The sequence below is a fragment of the Pyrus communis genome, chromosome 6 (assembly GCF_041283825.1).
Source record: "Pyrus communis isolate YQ-2024b chromosome 6, ASM4128382v1, whole genome shotgun sequence".
NCBI lineage: Eukaryota > Viridiplantae > Streptophyta > Magnoliopsida > Rosales > Rosaceae > Pyrus > Pyrus communis.
In genome coordinates this window covers 7,520,093-7,527,855 of record NC_142570.1, presented here as the reverse complement: position 1 = coordinate 7,527,855, position 7,763 = coordinate 7,520,093, and positions in this window count along the sequence as shown.

Here is a 7,763-nt window from a genome sequence, read left to right as displayed (position 1 = left end):
AGTCTGCCAGTTTATGCAGAATCCCATGGTCTCTCATTTCACTGCGGTAAAAAGGATTTTGTGGTATTTGAAAGGCATTATGACTCTTGGCATTACCTACTCTAAAGGGGCCTTGGCACTGCATGCTTTTAATGATGCTGATTAGGCTGGAGATCCCAATGATCGCCAATCTACAACAGGGTCAGTTGTGTTCTTAGGAAATAACCCTATCTCATGGTCCTTTAAGAAGCAGCAGACCGTATCCAAATCTTCCATTGAAGTAGAGTATCGTGCCTTATCTTCTACTACAGTAGAACTTGATTGGATTCAACAAATCCTTACATTTCTGCATTTTCCGATATCTACACCTCCTGTGTTATTTTGTGACAACCTTTCTGTTATAACACTGTCTTTCAACCCAGTACAACATTAACGGACTAAACATATTGAAATTAATGTACATTTTATTCATGAGCGAGTTGCCAACAACAAGCTTTTGGTGCAGTTTGTATCCTCAAAGGAGCAGTTTGCTGATATATTAACCAAAGGCCTTAGGTCCTCATTGTTTCATATTCATTGTAACAATCTCATGTTAGGATCATCCAAACACGAGATTGAGGGAGGATGATAAACATATATTGTGTGGCTGAGATACTGCCACTTGTACTCATATTAGAGAGTTTGTTAGGGTCTTTGAGAAGTGTATAAATACTATTGTATGAGATTGCTTAGCTATGAAGAAAATCAATATACTAAAAGTTTCTGTTTTCTACTTCTCTCTCTAGAATTTCTCGACTATCTTCTTTCTCTCACTACATTTTTTTGTAGATTAACAACTTGAGGGTTCACGTTTTGGTGTATTCACATACGATCTGACTTTGCATCCGCTCAACAAATTCATCAGAGTTAAGAGATACAAAATTTCTTTTGATTCAAACCGATGGGCCAATGTAATGTAGTACATTCTGCTGAATAATTCATCGTTGTGATGCATGCTAATTCATGCTGTTCCATTCAAATTTTATGAGACAGAATAATCTCTGTTGTACGAGGGAATAATTAGCCAACATTGAAGTGCAAACATGTGGGAGTGAAACATGCATATCCACAAAATAGCTAATCACAGTACCGCTTAGCACAATATTAGGATTTTTCCAATTGGGACCATATTAGATATCTTGTAAAATCATTGGCCATAAGAATAATTGGGGTACTGTTTTAGGAAATCGAAGAGATATTTTTTTTTTTTTTTGGGTTTTTATCACCAATGGTCCTAGAGATTGGCCAAACTCATCATTTTGGTCCCTCACTTTGAGATCAATCAATGTCGTCCTTGACATTCACCACTGTAAATCAATTTGGTCCTTCTGTTTGGATTCCGTCAACTATTTCTATTAGTTTGCATGTGGGAATCGCAAATCCAATAAAATGGTGTCATATGGATTACACAAAAAAATAGATTTTTATCACAAATGGTACCTAACATTGATCAAACTCCTCATTTTGGTCTATGAGTTTCAAAAATCAATAATTGGTTTCTGACTTTCATTACTGCACATCAATTTAGTCATTCCGTTAAAATTGGTCATACTGGTCCAATCATATGGTGCCACATGGATTAACTATAAGAAACTAATTTTGTTTTTTTAGAGTGAACCAACTGGTGAGTTCCGCGCTGACATTTCTCTCGCATCCCACAATCCCAATTGGAAAATAAGATTCAATCTAAATTCAACAAAATCGAATCCAAATTCGATTCAAATTTGGTAGGATTATAACCAACTTGAGAGAATGAGAAGTGAGTTCAGAGTTCGCGGAGGACAAGAGTTTTAGTGGTGTCATGGTGTGTTCCTTTTCTTTTTGATCAAACCTAGATGAAGATGATGATGTCTTTTTTTTCCTTTTAGTTTTTGCTTTTAATTTCTTATAGTACTTTTAGTTTTAAATCTTAAAAAAATATTTTTTTATAAGTAATCCATGTGGCATCATATGATTGGACCAGTAGGACCATATTATCACACTAACAAAAAATATTAACGAAATTTCAACAAAATGACTAAATTGATGTGCAATAGTGAAAGTTAAGGACCAAATTTATTGATTTTTGAAACTCAAGGACCAAAATGAGTAGTTTGATCAATGTCAGGGACCATTTGTGATGAAAAATCCTTCTTTTGTGTAATCCACGTCACTATTTTATTGGATTTGTGGATCCCACATGCAAACTAACAGAAATAGTTGACGGAATCTAAACGGAAGGACCAAATTGATGTTCAGTGGTGAATGTCAAGGACAACATTGATTGATTTTGGAAGTGAGAGACCAAAATGATGAGTTTGGTCAATCTCAGAGACCATTGGTGATAAATTTTTTTTTTTTTTTAAATAATTAATTCAAGGACAACAAGATATATTTTACTATTCAATTCATTTAGTTTTAGGTATTTCATTAAAAATCATTTCTATAAAAAGTCACTTAAATATGAAAGTGCATGGGTGACAATTTGATAAAATTTATGGTATGAAAGAAGATAATTCCATTACACTACAAAAAAAATAAAAATAAAAATAAAAATAATAAAAATAAAGCACTTGGACCGCAATCATGCCTTGACATCCATATGCGAAATTCAACTAATTCTCAAAGGGAAAACTAAGCTTTTCTTAAACAAATGTGTACAAGGGAAGTACTATTAACTACGTGCAACACAAAACAGTTTGTAGGTGATGTACAAAAGTATTAACATACAAATAAATTAAATCACAAAAATTACAAAAAATAAATTAAATAACTTAAATTAATAAGAAATAAATTAGCTAATAAAATACCTTCAAATTCGTTCTTCGTCAATAATCGTAAAAAAACAAATTTAATTTTGTTAGTTTGAATTCACAATTGAAAATTTTAAATACAAAATCAAATCGTTAATCGGATAGAGAGGGATGGATCGAGGAAGGAGAAGAGATAGAGGTGGAGATGGAGATGGAGAGAGATGGAGGGAGTGAAGGATGAATTTGAGAGAGATGGAGAGAGTGGAGGAGGAATTTGAAGAAAGATGAGTGAGGGAGAGACATTATTGCTATACATATACCGTCGATAAAAAATCATATCCCTAAAATGTTTCACTGACCATTTCAAATGAATTGCACGACAAACGATAGTCTTTGTCACACAATATCAACAGCGCAAAAGATATTTTTCTTGTGCAAGTTTGAATATGTTGCGCAATAATTTGGCGCCAAATCTTCATTTTACCGCGTTTGTGACGAATTATCCAGTTCGTTATGCAAAGTCGTCTTACGACGATATCCTTAATTTGTCGTGTAAAGGTCACTTGGGCAACGAAATATGCTTCATCGCCTAAAGTATAGTTGTGCAAGTAGTCTTTTTAACTAGTGGGTGATAACTTCATTATGAAGGAGACATTGATCGCATCATCAGCTAGGAATTGTATTGAATATTAATTAGACATGAGTCGTGCTTTGAAATTAAATAGGAAAAATTAGTATTTGGTCCCTAGTTTCTAATATTTATTGATTAAGACCTTATTAGTTTTTAAATTTTGATCAAAGTTCCTATCATTAATATATTAATGAATTACATGTAAGTTACATAATTTTTATAATAAAACTTAGTAATTGATTTATAATTTTAATACTCATACCCTTATTAAACTCCTAATTAATTTTCAATGCAAACATTTCTAAAATATAAAAAATAAAATTAGAATAAGTTTGTACCCATTAAATTTTTATAAAAAAATTGATATGTACCCATTTTTTTAATATACCAATTTGTCATATGAAAAATGTACCCATTTTTTATATAAAATTCATTCAATTTTTTCTCTAATCCATTTCTAAACTTATATGGGTACATTTTATTTCGTTGATTTGAGAATGTATCTATGTCAAGTTTAATAGAAAAAAATATATATATATAATAATGTTATTAAGCCTAATATCCTTTTTTTTTTTTTTTTTGAAAAATGTACCCATGTTTTGGTATAATGTTTTTTTGGTTAGTTTTTTTATGAATGTACCCATGTGTACACACACACACACACAAAATATTGGAGAGTATAATTTATCTTTAATATTTTTAGTCCCATAAATTATGGGGTTTTATTTTAAATCTCATTAATATAAATAACTACAAATTTCATTTTTAAGTTAAAAATATAGCCTACATAGAAATACATTATTATATTAATGTCAGGGACTTCGATCAAAAACTAAAAACTACAAAGATTTCAGTCAAAAAACATTAGTAGTTAGAGACCCCATCCAAAGTGTCCCTGTATATATAGTATTTTTCTATATAAATCATAATATACACTACTACAATATATGCTATCACCGGCGGAGGAAAAACTGACGAGAAATCAAATTTCTGTAGGAAATTTGGCACAAATCCGACATTAAACAATGTAATGTCGCATTGGAATAGCGACACTATTGCTAGCTTCGCGAAAGGGCTTCAGTGTCGCTTTTTGGGCTTAATCCGCCACTACACAGCGTCGGTTTAAAGCGACACTAACACAGCGTCGGTTTAAAGCGACGCATACTTACACCTGCGTCAGCTATTTAATTCTAAAGTATACAATCTACTGTCACTTTTAAGCGACATTATAATAAAATTAAATAAATAAAATATCCCTTAAACCGACGTTAGATAACAATTAAATAAATAAAATATAAAATCTAGTAACGGTCTTAACCGACACTATTTTTGTTTATAATAATAAAAATAGACGGACTGCATGCAATTTCAATTAATTCCAACTAAAATAAATTATATAATCAAAATAATAAATTTTAAGATCTAAATAAACATTAATGAAAATAAATAACAAGAACAGTAGTGTCAAACTGTACATCTAACATTCCACATAAAATACAAAAATTCTTCCGTCGTAACAAACACTAAATCTAACATTACAAACATCACATAAAAAAAACAAAAAGACAGAACGACTATAGTGTCATATTTAACTGACAAGAAAATGAACCAAATAAACTACCCAACCGAATCTGCGCCTGAACGTCGTCCAGATCCTTCTGCTTGAGATCCTCCTCCTTGAGATCCTCCATCTGATCCAAAAATCCTCGACAAGTCCACATCAAATCCAACACTTGCAAGCATTCCAGAAAACCCCCCAGCTGGAACTTCAGGAAAAAATCCACTAGGAGCAGCCATCTCAGGTCGATATACTGGCACTTGATAAGGTGGTTGCTGCATGTATGGCATGGGCGGCTGCTGCATGTATGGCATGGGCTGCGCAGGCATCGGATACACAGGATATGGAGGTTGCTAATTATGGCCAGCATACGGATATGGAGGGGGAGGCTGACTTTGGCCCGACTGTTGAGGAGGTTGACTCTGGCCTGATTGTTGGGTTCCCGGGCTATACGGTGGTTGTGGCTGAAATCTTTGAAAAAACCATGCAAACAACTGATTTTGCTTGTTCTCTAGGTCCAAAATCCGTTTACTATTATTTTCGTCCCTCATTTTCAACTCATTATTTTGAGTCATCAGCAATGCCATTGAACTCTTAGATGATCTCTTGGAGGAAATTGATGTAGAAGATGAAGAAGATGCATAAGACACCATATCAGGAGTCACACCATAACCGTATCCTCTGACTCTATTATGCCTCTCAGGACCCATAGTGTAACATCCCACATCACCCAGGGGAGTGATCCTTAAATGTATATTCACATCCCTACCTAGCACGAGGCCTTTTGGGAGCTCACTGGCTTCGGGTTCTGTAGGAACTTCGAAGTTAAGCGAGAATGGGGCTAGAGCAATCCCATGATGGGTGACCCACTAGGAAGTTGCTCGTGAGTTCCCAAAAACAAAACCGTGAGGGAATGGTAAGCCCAAAGCGGACAATATCGTGCTATGGTGGTGGAGCGGGTCCGGGAAGTCGTCCCGCCCGGGTTGGGATGTGACAAATTGGTATCAGAGCCTTACCGTGGTCGCGTGTGTGCCGACGAGGACATCGGGCCCCTAAGGGGGTGGATTGTAACATCCCACATCACCCAGGGGAGTGATCCTTAAATGTATATTCACATCCCTACCTAGCACGAGGCCTTTTGGGAGCTCACTGGCTTCGGGTTCTGTAGGAACTCCGAAGTTAAGCGAGAATGGGGCTAAAGCAATCCCATGATAGGTGACCCACTGGGAAGTTGCTCGTGAGTTTCCAAAAACAAAACTGTGAGGGAATGGTAAGCCCAAAGCGAACAATATCATGCTATGGTGGTGGAGCGGGTCCGGGAAGTGATCCGTCCCGGGCCGGGATATGACAAATTGGTATCAGAGCCTTACCCTGGTCGCGTGTGTGCTGACGAGGACGTCGGGCTCCTAAGGGGGGTGGATTGTAACATCCCACATCACCCAGGGGAGTGATCCTTAAATGTATATTCACATCCCTACCTAGCACGAGGCCTTTTGGGAGCTCACTGGCTTCGGGTTCTGTAGGAACTCCGAAGTTAAGCGAGAATGGGGCTAGAGCAATCCCATGATGGGTGACCCACTGGAAAATTGCTCGTGAGTTCCCAAAAACAAAACCGTGAGGGAATGGTAAGCCCAAAGCGGACAATATCGTGCTATGGTGGTGGAGCGGGTCCGGGAAGTGATCCGTCCCGGGCCGGGATATGACACATAGTATCAACATAAACTTGGGTCCTAAGATCTTCACTATCCTCCTGGCACGACTCAATCAATGTTTGCAGATTGCTCTCCATTGTTGACTTGCATTACAATTTTTAAAAACAAAAATTCAATCGTAAAACAGAAAAATAAGCTATAGATAATAAATACTAATAAAATCAAATACTAACACGAAAAAATCAATTACCCCTGTACGCTCCGATGTTTCATCAATCCATGTTTTATCTTTTCGTGTATGACATTCACGAAAAAAGGTTACAGGATCTGCTTCTTTCCCATGCTTCTTCCGCTTTATCAAAAATAAAATTTCATACAAACAACTTAAGCAAACCTCATACTAAAAATAAATATAATTATTTAAAATTAATCATTTCTTCAAAATGTACAATCCTTACATATTCTTCCCGCACTCTTGCAAAGGATTTTGTACCAGTAGTATGGTTCATTGATTTCAATCCCCGATTAATCTTATTTTTTTCAGCAACCTCCTGAAAAAAAAAACGAAAGAAAAAAAAAAGATTATATTAGGCAACTTTAAAGTTATAACGAAATAAATCGTGTAAGGTTTACCTTTGTTTTGTCTCTATTCGAATATGCCAACAAATCATCCCACTGGGCAGGAATCACATCAGAAAGAGGCTCGCTGCGCACTTCTTCTGCTCTTTTAGTATAATACTTTTTTTTAAACTTATTTCTAAACTCTTTGTGCGCATGCTCCGCAATCTTAAGCGTCATATGACGGATCAAATGCATTTTTACTATATCTGCATCTTCAAAAAAAAATATTTCCCTACATACATAAAAACAAAAAACAAAAAAAATCACGCTAGTCAATTATTATTACAATCATTGACTTATTCTTCTCTTTTCAACTAAAAATAAAAACACCTATACCTTTATTCTATTCCAGAAAGCTTCCTTATCTTCTTCCGTAACCTTACGCCAATCTTTCTCCAACGGCAGATTTCTATTGTCCCTAACCTCCGCTGCTACATGTTTTGAAAAAGCACTAGCATTATCACTAACGCATTTTCCGGACGAATCAAACGAACAAAGCTGTTTCGTCCATTTAGGAATTGAGGGTCCACGCCTCCGTTGAGATGTACCTT